Below are 16,858 nucleotides of genomic sequence, written 5' to 3'. Positions count from 1 at the left end.
TTACAGTAAGTTTCTGTCAAACTACGTTTCTGTAGATTCTACAAAAATTTTTTTACAGTGTCCTCTACCTGACTAAAGTCTTGTCGCCTATCCAACAAATAATAACTTGACTTCTAGTTGATCATTTGATCAAAGGCCTCTAGAGTACGCTTATTTGACGAAAATAAAATATGATTATGCCTTGATTTTTAATTATTTAACTAGGACAGTAAGGTATGACTTAGCTTAGACAAAAGTCTTGTCAATTAACAGAAATAATTTCCAGTATATAGAATATAAAGTCATGCTGCAGTGGAAAAAGAATGAATACTGTGTATGACTCCCATGAGCTTGGAGGACTGCATCCATACATCTCTGCAATGACTAAAATCACTTATTTATTAATAAAGTCATCGGGAATGGCAAAGAAAGCATTCTTGCAGGATTCCCAGAGTTCATCAACATTCTTTGAATTCATGTTCAATACCTCCTCATTCATCTTACCACAGCCATGCTCAATAATGTTCATGTCTGGTGACTGGGCTGGCCAATCCTAGAGCACCTTGACCTTCTTTGCTTTCAGGAACTTTGATAAGGAGGTTGAAGTATGAGAAGGAGCGCTTTCCTGCTGTAGAATTTGCCCTCTCCTGTGGTTTGTAATGTAATTGGCAGCACATATCTCCCGCACGCCCCCATACTGAATGTAACCCCAAACCATGATCTTTTCTTCACCAAACTTGACTGATTTCTATGAGAATCTTGGATTCATGCGGGTTCCATTAGGTCTCCTGCAGTATGTGTGATGATTGAGAGGCAGTTCAACAGATGATTCATTAGAAAAATCTACCTTCTGCCACTTTTCCAAATGATCAACTAGAAGTCAAGTCATTATTTGTTGCTCTTACAACTGGAATTGACGTCTAGGCTTTTGTCAGATAGTGTATAGAAACAATATATTTTGTGTTCATTGCTCTCTCTCCCTAGATTTATTTAAATCATGGTTTTTAATGGGAGTGGGTGGATCTAAAATCTCTTTTGGCATGCTTGTTGTGACTCTGATTGATGTAAGTTTCTTTCCAGCATTATGGGTAATGTAGTTTTCCTGCACAAATTCATATAGGCTGAATTATGTGAACAGGAGCATATACAACCAATTAACAACCTCACAACCGATCTATCTTTAAATGTTTATCAGTTATTGACAGTCATTAAAAGGCTATGTGCTTTCTATGTTTAAAGTGTGGATGATTCATATGAATTATTATTCACCAATGGTGTTAGGTGTCAAAGCTTAATGCTGAGGGTCAGAGGTTGTGGTATGGTGTGAACTACCTCAGGGCGGTAACATTAACCAAAGCAACTCTAATGCACAGACAGCGAGAAAAAGGAGATCCAAACCCATTGAACATTATGCAATTTGCATGACATGCCTCTCTGATTGATGGAGGTTTCTGTAAAGCATTATGGGTAGCGTAGTTTGTATGCAAACTGTTTTTATATCAGTTTAATTAACAAAAACAAAACCATTTACAATCAATTAACAATATCAAAGATGGCAACAGATAGTCTTTAATAGTTTATCAGTAATTGTCAATCAGTTCATTATAGAGAGTTTAAACTTTTAGCACCTAACCATTGCTCTAGTGTGCTTATGTGGTGTCTAAAAAGTGTGCAGGGCAAGCAATGTGCCTAAGTTTAATGCTGTGGGTCAGAGGTTGTGGTATGGTGTGAACCACCTCAGGGCGGTAACACTAACCGAACCGACAGTAACGCAGACAGCGAGAAACAGGAGATCCAAACCCATTGAACATTATGCAGTTTGCTCGCTGTGCCTCTCTGATTGGTGGAGGTTTCTGTAAAGCATTATGGGTAGTGTAGTTTGTATGCAAATAATTATTTTTAAGTCAGTTTAATTAACACAAACAAAAGCATATGCAATCGACTAACAACATCAAAGATCAGAACAGGTCTGTCTTTAAAGGGTTTCGTTATGGAGAGTTTTGACTTCCAGAACTCAACCTCTGCAATAGAGTCTGGCTGCAGATTTGCACTTGCACCTCCAGGCTTGCACACTCAGATTTGCACGCTCAGGCAACCGCCCTTCCTCTGCAAGTGACGTCATTTACAATCGCCACCTGTGGCCACTTGCATAAAAGTCCTACGGTAATTTAACTTAAGGGTGTCCCTTAGGTGGAAAAACCTCTGAAGTAACTGATTTCATTAAGATCATTGCAACAGACTTCTTATCTGTCACCCTTACTCAAGTGCCTTTTTTTCTACGCGTTTCACTGTAGTTTCAGGCAACATACGGCGACGGGCGCCACAGTTGCTATAGTTGCGTAAACAGATCACAACGAACCACAAATGCTTGCCGTACAACAGCTTTGCAGTAATGTTACACATCATCAGTGTCGCTTTTTTTCCGTTAAGCGAGACGTTCCCTTATTCAGTCGATCTTGACATTATGTTTGGAGGACCTATAAAACTGAGCTGGGATCATGTAGAGACTGTTGAAGCTGTGCTGCAACTGTGATTTCATATGGATGCACTCCTGCGCAGACGTGCTAACTTACCGAGAATAGTTATAAAGAATAGTTTCCCCAAGTCATTCAAGAATCATTGATTAAGGCCATAATGTGTTACTGTTAGTTGTAATAATAAAACTCCTTGAAATCTTTAAAATAAAAACTAAAATTCAAATTTGCCTGGTGCTTTTTTATTTATAACTGTGGAAGAATACGTTGTGTTTATATTTAGACCTGATAGTTGATATAAATAAATAACAAGCTTTGCTGGTATGAATGTTAATAGTAGCCTGCTTTGGTAAATTTACATCAAAGCATATAATCATATGATGAATACTAACTGAACGAGGCAGTGGCGCAGTAGGTAGTGCTGTCGCCTCACAGCAAGAAGGTCGCTGGGTCGCTGGTTTGAACCTCGGCTCAGTTGGCGTTACTGTGTGGAGTTTGCATGTTCTCCTTGCCTTCGCGTGGGTTTCCTCCGGGTGCTCCGGTTTCCCCCACAGTCCAAAGACATGCGGTACAGGTGAATTGGGTAGGCTAAATTGTCCGTAGTGTGTGAATGTGTGTGTGGATGTTTCCCAGAGATGGGTTGCTGCTGGAAGGGCATCCGCTGCGTAAAAACTTGCTGGATAAGTTGGCGGTTCATTCCGCTGTGGCGACCCGGGATTAATAAAGGGACTAAGCCGACAAAAAAATGAATGAATGAATACTAACTGCTTTTCGGGGGTGGGGGGGTAGAGGGGTCTGTCATGGTGTACAACTTGTACTTAGAATTATTTGATGTCGTCACTGTCATAGCAAACAAACTGGAAACTTACTTATGGTTTATTTGTGTTGATTTCAAGTAACGTGACAGGTGCAGGTGTCGATTGTAAATGACGTCACTTGCATAGGAAGCGTGGGTGCCTGAGCCCAAGAGTGCAAGCCTGAAGATGCAAGTGCAACTTTGCAGTCAGACCCTTCTCAACCATTGCACTAATGCAGGGCTATCCAATTGGGGGTCTGTGTGTGGAACCCGGCCCCCGAGACAATTTGTTCCGGCCCTCCAAATAGTGAAACCAAGACATCAAAAATAAATTTAGTTCAGTCGAAAAACGACCGCTTTATAAGTGATGCACATCTGTTCAATACAGCATGAGCTGCAGTTGAAAGCTGCGCAGAGCGTGAGTCACCATAAGCGAGTGCCGTGGGCAGCTGAAAACATTTAAATGTGTTTGTAGAAAAGGCTTTGTGTACTATGCATTGATATCGTCAATAGGGATGCAACATTTAGCCGATTTTACAATTAACTGCGCTTTAATTCATCACAGTTAATTAAAACGTAAAGGCTTCTAAGCCGCATGTCTGTTGCACAGAACAAAACGAAACTGCTGCAATTAAACAAAGTTATGCCAAGTTGCCAACTGTGCACTAGTCTGAAGTTTCAAGTATGTACACTGAGGCTAATACGCACGCACATCGGATTGACTATAGCAGCGGCCGTTCCCATATCACGTCTTTTCCGCTTGCAAGTTTGTTATATCTAATGTAAGAATATATGAAAATATGCGCGCATCTTTCCGGGCGCACGCTGTAGAAAACATCTCACAATGAGAGTTGTACGTGCCTTTCAGTGCAATGTAAACAAAAGATATGTTAGACAAATTATTATTAAAATGATTATGTATGCATGAATGTAGATGGCAACAACAGTTAATCTAAATAGCTACTTACCTAATATTAAGCTTGAATTTACATTAGACGTGATAACCGTGAAACCATAATTATTCTTCAGACTATATAATCGTACAACCAAAATTTATAATTGTTGCATCCCTAATTATTATGCAGTTAAAAAAAAAACATATGAATGTGTCTGAATGTAGGAAAACTGCTTTTGTTGTGCTCTGAAATACGTTTGAATGTTTGTAAAAAAAAAAAAAAAGTCTGTTCTATAATGCACTGATATATGTTTTAAAATACAATATATTAACATTTTAATGAAGAAAAAGCCAACGTGGGTGTTTTAAGGCACAATACAGCATATGGGCTCTTATATCCAGTTGTGTTATCTCTCATATAGCAAGTCTCTCCGGCCCTTCGTTTTCATGAACGGGCCCTCATGACAAACTAATTGAATGGCCCTGCACTAGTGTGTTCTGTGTGCTTACGTGGTGTCTAAAAAGTGTGCAGGGCAAAGTTTAATGCTGAGGGTCAGGGGTTGTGGTGTGGCGTGAATCACCTCAGGGCGGTAACCAGAGCACAACTCTTCCAAATCAACACCAATGCAGAGAGAGCGAGAAACAGGAGATCCAAACCCACCGAACACTCAAACAGTCTCTACATCTGATCAGAAAAGCAGATTAAAATTCAATTAAAAATGTGAGAGGAACTTTTCTGTTAAACTCTGCTAAATGTTTTATAATAGTGGGAAGAATTTAATAATCTAAAGATATTTTTCCACTATAAAGTCTATTTTTCTGTGGAATGGAGATGTTCTGTTAAATACTCTTTACATTTTTTTGTTAAATACACTGGTGGTGGTGTGGACCCCCACCCATGATTGTGAAGCACATTGGGTGTACACAAAACACAATAAATGCACTATATAAATACACACAATACAATACAAATACTCTTCAAGGAGCCACAGATGCCAGAAAATTAATAACCGCATAACTGTGAAATCTCCTATTCAGAACCCTTAACTTTAACCCATTGATGTGCACTAATGCCTGCACACTTTTTCGGCAAGCCAATCTGATCAGAAAAGCATATTGTGTGCTCAACTTGAGAAGTAATGCAGTAAAACAGGCAGCTAGCCCTCTGCAACTCTCACATGGCCGCACACTACCAGGATGGGAGACCACATGGGAAAGCTAGGTTGCTCCCAGAAGTGGTGTTAGTAAGACCAGCAGGGGGTGCTCAACCTGCGTTCTGTGTCGGTCCTAACGACCCAGTATAATGAAGGGGACTCTTTACTGGATGAGCAATGTCTTTCGGATGAGATTTTAAACTGAGGTCCTGACTCTCTGTGGTCGTAAAAAAAAAACAAGATGTCCTTCAAAAAATAGTTGGGGTTTAACACCGGTATTCTGGCCAGATTTGCCCACTGGCCCTTGTCCATCATGGCAACCATCCCTATATCATAATTGCCTTCATCACTCTATCTTCTCTCCACCGATCAGATGGTGTGTGGTGTGCTGTCTGGCGCAATATGACTGTCATTGCGTCATCCAGGTGAATTGCCAAATTTGGCCTTCTACGTTCTCATTTTAAATCACTGATAAAAATAAACCACAGGGCCAATCAATTAAAACGACAGAGAAATATAAAACTTAATTAAAGCCTCCATTTTAAGTTGGTTGTCACTATAGAAACATTATATATGTAAAGCTTGTTGCAAACTATGCACATCTATGAACAAATGAATGAAATGGTGGGTTTGAAAAAAGCTGAACTAATTGACTTTTTACTTCTTAAACCCGACTTTCAAACTATATATGACTTTGAGAGTAAAATACAGTAAACTCTCAGTCAACCTCCAGGTTTATTTGCTAAAACGTTTAATCTAACCTCTAATCGCCACATTAAGGCTATATTACATTTGGCCTTTTACGATCTCAAAGACCTCGTTTTAAAGCACTGATGAAATAAACCACAGGGCCAATCAATTAAAAATGACAGATAAAACTTTTATATAACATTTTATAACATTTATAACTTAATTTTCAGTTGGTTGTCACTATTGAAACAATATATTTTAAATTTATTGCACAATATGCGTTTAAACATATAAGTAATTTGAAAGTGACCTGCTTGTTTACTGTTCTTCAATGGAGTGGGCAGAACTAAACCTCTCTTTTGGTGCATTTTACATACTAAGACTGGGATTAGTGAAATTTTCTGCACGGCATTATATTGGTAATGTGTTTTGTTTTGTTTTTGCACAAATTTAATTAAGATTTAATGGGTTTAAAAAAGCTAAATTAATAGAGTTTTTACTTCTAGAACCCGACTCTCATAGTATGTAAAAACTTGAGTCTGAAATACAGTAAACCCTCAGCCAACCTTCAGGTTTATTTGCCCAAATGTTGCATTACCCCTAACTGGCACATCAAACCTTTCTTTCTTTTGGCTTTTTACACACTCTCAAAGTCCCAGTTGTAAAGCTCTAATGAAAATAAACCCCAGGGCCAATCAAATACAAAATGACAGATAAATAAAAAACTTAATTTATGACTTAAAGTTGAATGTCACTATGGAAACAATATACAGTATTTCAAGTTTATTGCACAATATGCACATATATACATGCAATTAATTTAGGAGCATGCGAAACCTGCTTGTTTACTGTTCTTGAATGGAGTGGGCGGAGCTAAAGATCTCTTTCAGTGCACTACACTCTGAGACTCTGTAATTGGTGGAATGGCATCATGGGTAATGCAGTTTTTTAGCACAAATTCAATTAAGATACAATGATGCGGGCGGATCACTGTTGCCTCACAGCAAGAAGGAGTCCCGGCTGGGCCAGTTTGCATTTCTGTCTGGGATTTGCATGTTCTCCTCGCGTTCGCATGGGTTTTCTCCAGGTGCTCTGGTTTCCCCTAATGTCCAAAGACATGCACTATAGGTAAATTGGACGAACAAAATTGGACGTAGTGTATGTATATGTGATTGAGAGAGTGTATGTTTTCCAGTACTGGGTTGGGGCTGGAAGGGCATCCACTGTGTAAAACATATGCAGTATTAGTTGGCGGTTCATTCCGCTGTGGCAATCGCTGATAAATAAGGGACTGAGCTGAAGGAAAATTAATTAATGAAATGATGGGTTTAAAAAAAAAGCTGAACTAACTGATTTTACTTCTAGAACTCGACTCTCACACCATGTATGAACTTGAGAGTAAAATACAGTAAACCCTCAGCTAACTTCCAGGTTTATTTGCTCAAACGTTTAATCTTACCGCTAATCGTCACATTAACGCTTTCTTTCGTTTGTCCTTTTACGCTCTCTCAAAGGGCCGCTTTTAAAGCACTAATGAAAATAAAGCGGCGGGCCCCCGTCTCTGTATTTTGAGAGGGAACGCTGGAGCCTCGGGTTCAGAGGAGGGTGAAAAGCAGAGGGCATCGGGAACAAAGACCAGAAGACCCAGAGGTCAAACGGCCTGGTGTCCAGAGCTTCTTTAGCGGACGCGAACGGAGAGAGAGTGAGGCGCTCATATAATCACAGATCCGTTTTGTCCATGCGCATCGGATAGAATATATCACCGCGAGCTGACACAGCAAACAATAGATCATGTTTTTTTGTCCCGGCCGCTTTTGACTCTTTTCAGCATCTGGAGGTCCGCAGATTAACCCTCCATTCTCTGGCCTGTTTTGAGCAGATGACCTGCGCGTCTGTCCAGCGTTTACACAATTAGACCCCGAGTGCCAGATTTCCAGGTGAAGAACATTATCTTGGGCTCTTTGGGGTCAAAGTTAATAAGGGGAATTAGAAACCATCACCATTTTATTTTCTTCTTCTTCGTCGCAATTCTGGACAGTCACAGTTTGGCTGCTCTTTATTCAAATAGGGGTCACCGCTGGGCTTTTGTGCTTATACGAAGTGTGCTTGTAGAACTAGATTTCGCTAAAATGGTGGTATTTAAAGGCCATTCGGCTAGGCGGTGTTACTTTGACCTGGGGTTCAGCGTGCAGTGAGGACTGCTCTAAATAATTGGAGTTATATACGGCAACATACAGTTGAAGCCTAAATGATTAGCCCTCCTGTGAATTTTTTTTCAAATATTTCCCAAATTATGTTTAACAGAACAATGCATTTTTCACAGCATTTTTGTTAATATTTTTTCTTCTGGAGAAAGTCTGATTTGTTTTATTTGGGCTAGAATAAAAGCAGATTTTATTTGTTTTAAAACAGTTTTAAGGTCAGCATTATCAGCCGTCTTAAGCAATATTTTATATGTCTACAGAACAAACCATTGTGATATAATAATTTGCCTAATTACCCTAATTTGACTAACCAAATAAAGCCTTTAAATGTCACTGAATGTTAATATCTTAAAAACATCTAGTCAAATATTTTGTACTGTCATCATGTTAAAGTTCAAATAAATCAGTTATTAGAAATTAGTTATGAATACTATTATGCTGTCTTTCCGTTAAAAAGAAATCGGGGGAAAAATATATACAGGGGGGGCTAATAATTCTGACTTCAACTGTGTTTGGGTTGTCTTTAATAATTCAGGTCATTTTATTGAATGTTTAACCCTAGCTTCGAAGTCATGCTGCAAGGTTTGTAGATAAAAAGCATGAATGATTGCTCAGGTCTATCATGCAGAACATCTGAATTATTTAGAAGATATGTAAATACATATATTAATAAATAAGTATCAGCGTAGACATTAAAAGATAAATTAATTAAATGAATACATAGAATAATGCAGTAGCTATTAAAATAATAAGTGACAGACGCATTTAATAGATATTATAAGACACGATGACTGAATAAATGGTACTAAAATACAATATAAATGAATAAATAAATGCAATTCTAAGGGTAGACTTAAAAATTCCTAAATACTTAAAGAAAGAGAGTTACTTGGTATGTAATAAAATACTAAATAATAAAATTAATAATAATTTTAATTAATTATATATTTATTAAAATAATAAAAGTAAATAATATTGTAGATGGTAAAATACAAAATGAAGGGATTGAACTGCTGTATAAAATAAAATAATGTATATACATACATGTGATATAAATAAATTATATTGTTACATTGTTTGCATGTAAATATTCATGAATTTGTTAATTATATGGTGGATGTTAAAAGAAAAATGATTAAAAAAATGTATTTGGTTCACATTAAAATAAATAATAAAACAAATATGCAAATAAATAAAAATTCTATATTAGACATTAAAAGACAATTATACAACTGTGCTAAAATACCAAATAAATGAGTAAATAAATACAATTAGATGGTAGATTTTAAAAATTCTTCATACATGAGAAAATTACATGGTATTATATCAAATTGCTTAATAAATAATATTGTAGATGTTAAAATACAACAGGAAGTGACTGAATTACTGTATGAATAAATGATTTAAAAAATAAAATAAAATAATATATATATATATATATATATATATATATATATATATATGTATGTATATATATATATATATATATATATATATATATATATATATATATATATATATACATACATATATACACACACACACACACACACACATATATATATATATATATATATATATATATATATATATATATATAAACATAATTTCATGTTAATCCAAGGTGTTACTTGTCATTTGTGAAAATATCAAACCATTTTAAACACGATCTCATTTTCATGAACTTTTCCTGTAGATTTGCCTGCATTTTAAAACAGATATTGTATTTTAACTGCATTTTAGTCCAGATTTACAGGTCTTTTGTTGTTTTTATTAGCTATGCATGCTTCGGGTCGAGTTTCACCATGAGCCACATCATTAAATAACACTCAAATATCCTCCTGTCCCACTCTGCTAATGTCCCAAACGAGGTAATGTCCTGTCATGTGACCCCCATCGCCCACCTGTGTGGACTTTGTCTTAATCCCTGCTGATCTCCTCTCTGCTTTGAATACTTGGACTACCGAGTGTAACTAATTCACCCACACAAGGATATTGTCCTCCCCGCTTCAGCTTTGTCTTTCCTCTCTTTCACTGGTCTCATTCGTTTGCCGAGCAGCCGGACAAAAAAACAAATCCTTCAAATTAAGAAGACTTAATGAGCTATTACTCTCACCTTAAATCTGATTGTCTGCTTTGCCTCTAAATAAAACGGATAAACAATCAATCCTCTCTGAAAAGCACTGTTTCAACTCTTTGTTTGAAATAAAACAATGCAAACTCGTGTGTTTTTACACCGGGCTGTACAAAAGAAGCACATTAGTGTCGGAAAGTGACAATGTGTTCATTTTTTAAAGGATTGTTTGGAATCACTTTATTTTGAAGGTCCCTTTAATGTATTTTAGTTGAATTTAAGTTGCATTGCATCTTAGATTATAAGTAGACTGTTAGGTAGGGGTTGTGGTAAGGGTTAGTGCAAGTTGACATGTACTTGCAAAGTTTCTTTTAGTCAGTTAAATTTCTGTTTAAGATCGACCGCAACTTGACGTAGGAGTGCGGATCTCCCGCCCACCAATATTGATTAACAGGCGTGTATCACCATATCCTCAGTTTGTTGTTTCACGTCAGCCATTTTCAGTGAGAGTCAAAGTGATGTCACTAAAGGAACACCCTTGTGCTGTTTTTAGATGTAAGGCTCACTGGGCTCAACCAGGCCCGGATTGGCTAATCGGGAGGACCGGGAGAATTCCCGGTGGGCCGGTCTGTTTTTTGGCCGCGAGGGCCGGTGTCCCTAGCTGCTTGCACTCTCAGCAGTTACACTTTTTTCTTCTATTTATTTATTTGACCATAGCTTTACTCTTTTTAATCATTATTTTACCGTAGTGCCGCTCTTTTTATTTATTTTCTCGCAGCCCCGTGAGAAAAATGCAGCCTGCAGGTTAACTAACGTTAATGATGATGATGTAATGCAACTATCGACCCCAAACAGCGGCACCTTAGTGAATATAAGAATTCGAATAAAATGAATAAAACACCTGCTCAATGAAAATCAAATGATTCACTACATTAATAAATCTGACATTACTTGATCAGAAATCTAAAAATAGGAGAAAAAGATTGAGCCATCAAAAGAAAGTAGTGCTGTGTCTTAAGGGTCGCAAGTCATTAGTTATTGTTTACTCTCATTGTAATAGCGCCAATGTGGTCCAGTGGTAAGCACATTGCAATTCAATGTCACAGACCTGTGATCGAATTTCCCATGAAAATTTTTTTTTTTTTCGATTTTATTGTTAAGACATAAAATACTGTTAGGGCTGTTGAACATTTGAATTTCTAAAGCAGCAGTTTTCTTGAAAAAGACGTGATAGTGCCATTACTAACTGAATTGGAATCAGTTGTGAACTGAGGTGGGCCGGTCTGGCTTGAAACTCCAGGCCTGAAAATGAGTCCCACTCCGGCCCTGGGCTCAACACAAGATCAGCATTCACCACATGATCGCTCTGATCAGAATTATTGTTTGTAACTTTAGGTAGGTTTGCAAACATGTGTACTTTTCATTGCGTCTTACCTTAAATTTCAGCTGTTTGCATTTCTCACGGTCACTGAACCTCCCTGTGATCTTAACTATAGGTGCAGCTGGAAAGTGCGAGCAAGTTGCCTCACGTGCATGGCCCTCAAACAACTTGCCAGCAGGTCGCACATCAGAAGCTCAGCGATGCGCAGCGTCGTGCAATGCATTTCGGAATTCTACACATAGGTTTCTATCAGGGTACACACAACAGCACTTCCGACAGCCGGCGACTTGAAGCGCCGTTGTGTATATCCTGATAGAAACCTATGTGTAGAATTCTAAAATGCATGTCGATTCGTGGTGCGACGCCGAGCGGGGCTTCTGGTGTGCGACCTGCATGCTAGTTTACACTGGGTACACACAACAACGCTTGAATCGGCGGCTGTCCGCAGCGCCCAGCCACGATTCGGGACCCCTCATATTTCTGCCGCGCCACAGAGCACCATCTGAATAGTTTTAATTTTAAATGACATGTTAATGTGTGTGTCTGGTGTGCGGTGTGCGGCTCTGAGCTGCGCATCCGGAACCTCAGTCAAAGTTAATCCAGTGTGCGTGGTTCCCCTTCGGGGGGAACTTCAGCACTATAAGTGGATTTGATTTGTAAAATCCACGCATTGGGGAGGATTCGGATCAGAAGCCGCTTGTCTGGAGAGTATTGAACGGGCCAATGAATGAAATTAATTGGCAGCGTAAGCTTGCGCAGGTGTGCGACATCTGCAATTATCTCAGCATATAAGCACACCTGAAGCCAGCAGACGCCATCCTTTTCGCTTCAGATCCTTTCTGAGTGAGTCGATGAGGGTTCCTCTTGCTGATCAGCACTTCAGAGCGAACGAGTGTGTCTCCCGGTCCAGAGTGGGTCTTCGCGGTGGCAGACGGTCGAGCTGGGTTACTCCCTTGCCTGCGGTTCTTTGGGTCCGGTCCTCCAGAGCGGTGCGTATAGTTGCAACTTTCCTAAAAGAGCAACACAGTCGTGCAGCACGTCCTTTTCAGGATGGCGCTCCGACTGTGCGTTTCTGGATGCGGGGGTTTCCTGGCTCCGGATGATGGACACGATCACTGCATTGCATGTTTGGGGGTCCAGCATGTTAATGCGGTGCTCGCGGGCGGTTCATGTCGTCATTGCGATGCCATGACCGTTGCACAGCTAAGATCGCGGCTAACTTTCGCAAGAGAGCGAGCCACCCCAGTTGCCTCCTGTTCTAAAAAAGCAGCGGGCGCTCGGGCAGATCTGAGGGTTTCAGCGGGAGATAATCCGCCGCCCACGGGCTCGCGGACCTCTCGCTCCTCACGGCGCTCCATCCAAGCTTCGGGTGGTGAGAGTGATCCGTCTAACCAGATGGTAGCTCTCACACTCGCTGACACCGGAGATCAGATGTCCTCCGCGGCATCGGAGGGTGGGCTTTCACTGTCCGACGAAGATCCGGACCCGCTCGCCCCCTCCGGGCAGGTGAGCGCTGTCAAATCAGATCCTGAAGCGGACATGTTAGCCGTGCTTTCCCGGGCTGCTTCGGCCGTGGGGTTGGAGATGGTTTATCCCCCAGCTCCGCGGCCGGACCGACTAGATGGGTGCTACGTAGAGGACCAGAAGGCGAAGCCTTCGAAGCCTCTCGTCCCCTTCTTCCCGGAAGTGCACAGTAGGCTCACGCAGTCTTGGAGGGCACCTTTCTCTGCCCGTGCTGCGTGTGCCTCCGCCCTCACCGCCCTTGACGGCGGAGCTGCCAGGGGGTATGAGGCGATCCCGTCAGTGGAGCGCGCTATCGCGGTCAATCTTTGTCCGCGCGGCTCCTCTACGTGGCGGGGTTTGCCCCGCCTCCCGTCCAAAGCCTGTAGGTTGTCTGCCTCCCTCGGAGCCAGGGCTTATGAGGCTGCGGGCCAGGCTGCTTCTGCTTTGCACGCGATGGCCACCTACCAGCGCTACCAAGCGCAGGCGCTGGCCGAGCTGCACGAGGGCGGGTCCAACCCAAGCTTATTACATGAGCTGCGCACCGCGACCGACTATGCTCTTCGGACTACTAAGTCCGCCGCGTGTGCGCTGGGGAGGACGATGTCCACACTTGTGGTTCAGGAACGCCACCTCTGGCTAAACCTGGCCGATATGCGCGACGTTGACAAAGTTCGCTTTCTTGACTCGCCCATATCCCAGGCTGGCCTGTTCGGCGACACCGTCGGTGAATTCACCCAGGAATTCAAGGCGGTGAAAGAGCAGTCGGATGCGATGGGCAATGTCATCTATCGGCGTGGCCGTAAGCCCGCTCCGCCCGCCGAGCCATCCACCTCCGCTGTTCCTCGCCGAGGGCGCCCGCCAACGAGTGCTGCCCCGCCCCCGCCTGCGCCTCCGGCCAAGCGGGCGCGGCGTTCACCTCGAAAGCAGGCAGCCCCTCCTGCCCAGGGCGCCGTTAAGTCCGGTAAACGGACCGCGAAGCGTCCCCGAGACAGGCCATCCGGAGAAGAGGAAACTTGCTCTTTCCCCGCTGGAGGGCGGGGCCCCGATGACAACGGTACTTTTCAGTGCCACCAAAACATCAGTAAAAGAGCACTTTTTCCCTTCCCCGGATGTGACTGCACGAGTTCTGCCAGTCCGGGACGCGCTGCCTTCCGGCTCGCAGACTCTACGTGCTTCGCCAGTGGCTCATGAGCGCTATATCAACCGCATGGGGGGTATGCGCTCTCGCCGCATGTCTCAGCTCGCCCGCCGTCTGCTCCTCTGGAGTCACCCGCGGCTGAAATCGCTGCGCACCATTCACGTCCCAGGCACGCTCAATCGTGCAGCCGATGCGCTCTCACAACAGCTGTTACGCCCTGGAGAATGGAGACTCCACCCCGAGTCTGTTCAGCTGATATGGGCGCGATTCGGGGAGGCCCAGATCGATCAGTTTGCTTCCCCCGAGAACGCTCACTGCCAGTTGTTTTTTTCCCTGACCGAGGGCTCTCTCGGCACGGATGCACTGGCCCACAGCTGGCCTCGGGGCATGCGCAAGTATGCGTTTCCCCCAGTGAGCCTGCTCGCGCAGTTTCTGTGCAAGGTCAGGGAGGACGAGGAACAGGTTCTGCTAGTTGCGCCCCTTTGGCCCAACCGGACCTGGATATCAGAGCTCTCACTCCTCGCGACGACCCTCCCCTGGCGGATCCCTTTGAGAGAGGACCTACTCTCTCAGGGACAGGGCACCATCTGGCACCCTCGCCCCGATCTTTGGAACCTCCACGTGTGGTCCCTAGACGCGAGGAAGACTTAGGTAACCTACCGACTGCGGTGGTTAATACCATCACTCAGGCTAGAGCCCCCTCCACGAGGCGCGCCTACGCCCTGAAGTGGAGTCTATTCACTGAATGGTGCGTCTCTCGCAGAGAAGACCCCCGAAATTGCCAGATTAGTGTTGTGCTCTCTTTCCTTCAAGAGAAGTTGGACAGCAGGCTGTCGCCCTCCACTCTCAAGGTTTACGTGGCCGCCATCTCCGCTTATCATAGCGCGGTAGCTGGCGGCACCGTGGGAAAGCATAACCTGGTCATCCAGTTCCTTAGGGGTGCTAGGCGAATTAATCCATCTCGCCCCCCTCTCATGCCCTCTTGGGATCTCGCCCTCGTTCTCACGGGTCTGCGATCCGATCCCTTTGAGCCACTCGAATCAGTATCTCTAAGATTTCTGTCCCTGAAGACAGCTCTGCTGGTTGCGTTGGCCTCCATCAAGAGGGTCGGGGACCTGGAGGCATTTTCGGTCAGTGACTCGTGCCTGGAATTCGGGCCGGATTACTCTCACGTCATCCTGAGACCCCGCCCCGGTTATGTGCCCAAGGTTCCTACCACCCCCTTTAGAGATCAGGTAGTGAACCTGCAAGCGCTGCCCCCGGAGGAGGCAGACCCAGCCCTTTCTTTACTTTGTCCAGTTCGCGCTCTGCGCATTTATGTGGACCGTACTCAGAATTTTAGATCATCTGAGCAGCTCTTTGTCTGTTATGGCGGTCGGCAGCAGGGAAGTGCCGTATCGAAACAAAGATTATCCCACTGGATTGTGGATGCCATTTCACTCGCTTATTCGAGTCGAGGTCAGCTGTGTCCCCCGGGAGTTCGTGCACACTCCACTCGGAGCGTTGCATCCTCTTGGGCGCGTGCACGCGGCGCCTCTCTAACAGACATCTGTAGAGCTGCGGGCTGGGCGACACCCAACACATTTGCAAGGTTTTACAATCTGCGAGTGGAGCCGGTTTCCTCAAGGGTATTAGGTAACCCTTTGGTGATTGAGGAGACAACTCGGTAGGGTGTTGAAACACGCTTGCTGCGCCATTCTCCCTAACACGGAGGTACGTGCGCCTTTTTTATCTGTCAGTAAAGTTCCCCGTCAGGTGAGCCCTGCAGATTCCTCCGTGGCCCCCAGCACTGACTCAGCGGAGGAGTCACTTGCTGGCCCACTACGTTGTAGGTCTGCCCGCTGGTCAGCCCGCGTTTTGGGTATAGGTGCCTGCTATGCGTGATCCCCACTAGGCGATCCCATATGCTTATTCCGCCACGGTTAAGTCCCCCCCCTGGGCGGACCCGTGTCTTCCCTCTCCGCTAACCACTCTTTTGCTATGTGTACTCCCCCTTTTTAGGGCTAGTCCATATGTAAATTCTGCCATCTATCCCCCCCTTGGGTAACGGATGGCCTCCGCAGCGTCCTCCCTACCGGGATTGCACGCTTCCCAACGTACTGTCGTATTTCCTAGAATTATCTAGATGCTCACGACTTCCCAAAAAATATATCTAAATCCGTAAAACTTCTGTTGAAGTAGGATAAATTAGGGCCAGGGACACGTTGGAGGACCGCGCCCCCCATGATGTGGGTGCGTCACGCTTGCTTGACTATCTCCTCATCGGGGGTGTTGGTAAGGTGCAGTCATTATGGCGCTTTCAATGGGCTCCCAATGCGTGGATTTTACAATCAAATCCACTTATAGTGCTGAAGTTCCCCCCGAAGGGGAACGTTCGAGGTTACTAAAGTAACCCTTCGTTCCCCGAGGAGGGGAAGGGAAGCACTATACTCCGTCGCCATAATGACTGTCCCTTAGCTGTTTGAAAGTCTCTTCAGCTTAAAAGGATGGCGTCTGCTGGCTTCAGGTGTGCTTATATTCTGAGATAATTGCAGATGTCGCACACCTGCGCAAGCTTACGCTGCCAATTA

The 16,858-nt window shown here is 43.4% G+C and overlaps 2 protein-coding genes and 1 long non-coding RNA gene across 6 annotated transcripts in view; all 3 read right to left on the bottom strand.

Annotated features, from left to right (window-relative positions):
* The window catches only part of LOC147840416 (uncharacterized), a 976,031-nt gene that overhangs the window by 600,930 nt on the left and 358,243 nt on the right, over positions 1 to 16,858 (bottom strand). The gene's annotated exons all lie outside the window — the stretch shown is intronic.
* The window catches only part of bola1 (bolA family member 1), a 77,537-nt gene that overhangs the window by 42,451 nt on the left and 18,228 nt on the right, over positions 1 to 16,858 (bottom strand). For all 4 annotated transcript variants that reach the window (XR_015510389.2, XR_015510390.1, XR_015510392.1 and 1 more), the window contains exon 4: positions 4,726 to 4,829. The gene's annotated coding sequence lies outside the window, so the exon portion shown is untranslated. The remainder of the gene's footprint in view (positions 1 to 4,725; positions 4,830 to 16,858) is intronic.
* On the bottom strand, positions 2,443 to 4,413 carry LOC147840420 (uncharacterized). Its single transcript, XR_015512337.1, has 3 exons — positions 3,215 to 4,413; positions 2,541 to 2,840; positions 2,443 to 2,469 (listed from the first exon to the last, which is right to left on the bottom strand). It is a non-coding gene; the product is annotated as an uncharacterized LOC147840420 (long non-coding RNA).

Source organism: Danio rerio, chromosome 16 (genome assembly GCF_052040795.2).
Source record: "Danio rerio strain M-AB ecotype USA chromosome 16, GRCz13ab, whole genome shotgun sequence".
In the NCBI taxonomy this organism is placed as follows: domain Eukaryota; kingdom Metazoa; phylum Chordata; class Actinopteri; order Cypriniformes; family Danionidae; genus Danio; species Danio rerio.
The sequence above is the reverse complement of the archived record's forward strand: the minus strand, read 5'-3'. Positions and strand labels throughout refer to the sequence as shown.